The sequence below is a fragment of the Pteropus vampyrus genome, unplaced genomic scaffold (assembly GCF_000151845.1).
Source record: "Pteropus vampyrus isolate Shadow unplaced genomic scaffold, Pvam_2.0 Scaffold28, whole genome shotgun sequence".
NCBI classification, from domain to species: domain Eukaryota; kingdom Metazoa; phylum Chordata; class Mammalia; order Chiroptera; family Pteropodidae; genus Pteropus; species Pteropus vampyrus.
This window is the reverse complement of record NW_011888809.1, coordinates 1632921-1635331: the sequence shown is the minus strand read 5'-3', so window position 1 is coordinate 1635331 and position 2411 is coordinate 1632921.

Below are 2411 nucleotides of genomic sequence, written 5' to 3'. Positions count from 1 at the left end.
GAATGTTATCTATCTATGAATTTTATTTCAAGATAGTAAATAAGTTCTTACGGAATATTTGCTCTTAAAAAGGAGTTTCGCTGTTGGAGGGAATGTAAAATAATGCAGCTGCTTTGGAAAATTGTTTTGCAGTTCCTTAAAAAGTTGACCATTGTTAAAAAGAAAACAATAGGCTCAAAACGGAGTTGCTTATGCTAAGCCCCATGTCACCAATACCAAGACTTAACTATAACTTCAGCTCTCCCAGAATCGGACTCTTAAGCCAATCAGCACTAGTGATGCCATCTGCCTGGTAGACCCTGCCATCCCCTAAAAGAAAGTAACTTTGCAATAACCAACCTGTTTTTCGCTCGTATAACTTCCTTCTTCCCACTCCTTTCTGCCTATTAAAGTCATTTTACACAGCCGCTCAGGGCTCCTTTCTATTTGCTAGATTGGATGCTGCCCAATTCAAGTAGATTTTTGCTCCAATAAACTTCTAACATTTTTAATAAGCTTTGGTTTATCTTTTAACAACATAGAGTTACCATATGACCCAGCAATTCCACTCTTCGGTGTTTATTCCAAAACTTATACATAATATATAACAATAATGCCCATAGCAGCATTATTCCAAATAGCCCAAAAGTGGAAACAACCCAAACGTCCATCAATTGATGAATGATTAAACAAAAGGCGGTATATTCATACAATGGAATATTATTCAGCAATAAAAAGAAGTGAAATACTGGTAAATGGTACGATGCAGATGAATATTAAAAACGTTATGCCAATTGAAAGAAGCCAAACGTGAAAGGCTACATATTGTATGATTCCGTTTATATAAAGTGCCCAGAACAGGCAAATCCGTAGAGACGGAAAGTATATTAGTTGTTGCCAGGGGCTGGGGTACTCGGGAAAGTGGGAAGTTCAGGTATGGGGGTTCTTTTTAGAATGATGAAAATGTTCTAAAATTGTAGTGATGGCGGCACAGCTCTGAAATATAATAAAAGCCATTTTATTGAATACTTTCAATGGACAAATTGTATGGTATGTGAATTATATCTCAGTAAAACTGTTATTTAAAAAGGGGTGATTGTTTGAGAGACAAAGGAGACCTACAGCTAGCCATGTGTTGAGTCTTTCAACAGAAAAATTGAGACGATCTTCTAGATATGACCTATGACCCCTTAGTGTAAGAAAACCCTTTCTCTCTTGTCTTTCTCTCCTGTCTTTCTCTCCTGTGTCTTTCCTGTGAATGTCCTTTATTATTCACACAGATCACTCATGTCTGACATTTCTGGTCACCAAATGTGGGTGGGGAGGACTTCTCCATGCCCAGCCATTCTCCGTGACACCACTGGGTGTCCTGTAATTTAACTCAATTCTGACACTATCTACTTGGAGAGAGTGTCAGATCACACATGTTAAGGGCTCAGTCCCACAAGACTGCGGCCACCCTGCTTCAGATGCCAGTCAGAAGTAGTAGGTCCCCAGGTTACCTGCAACTTCTGTCTGGTTTGGCTGCAAATCGGAGGTTCCTATGATCCCCCCTCCTCAGGCTGGATTAATTTGCTAGAGCAGCTCACAGAAGTCGGGGGAAACACTTACTTACATTTACTGGTTTATTAAAGGTTGTGGTAAAGGATACAGATGAACAGCCAGATGAAGAGATACACAGGGGGAGGTCTGGGAGAGTCCCAAGCACAAGGGCTTCTGTCCCCATGGAGTTGGTGTGTGTCACTCTCTCGGTGTGGATATATATTCACCAACTTGGAAGCTCTCTGAACCCGTACTATTAGGATTTTACAGAGTCTTCTTTATGTAGCCATGGTCAATTATTAACTCCATTTCCAGCCCCCCTCCCTTCTGTGGAGGATGTGGGGTGAGGCTGAAAGTTCCAAGCTTTTAATCATGGTCTTTTTGGTGCCAGCCCCCATCTAGGAGTCCACCTAGGGTCACCTGGATAGAACAAAAGATGCTCCCAGTGCTTTTATCACTTAGGAATTTATAAGGATCTTGAGAGCAGTGCCAGGAACAAGGGGCAGAGACCAATATATATCTTCTATTATCTATACCCTTCCATGGGAACTTTTTATAGTAGCCCGGGAAAACCCATCGCATCTAAACATGCAAAAGAAAAAAAAGGAATATGATGAACACCTTAAGGAGTTATTACAATGGGGATGGGGGTAGAAAGATGTGAAAAAATGCTTAATAAAATAAAAAATGGAATAGGAAAAAATGACATTTCAGAGATAAAGACTAAATTAGAAGAAATACAAAAACAAACACAAGAGAGAAAAGAAACATAACTAAAAACACAGAAAAAAATAAAGAGTAAAAAAAACATAGGTAAAAGAAAAATCAATAGAAAAAAATAAAGAAAAGACTTCTAGCTAAAAATAATAAAGGGAAATCTGATACATATT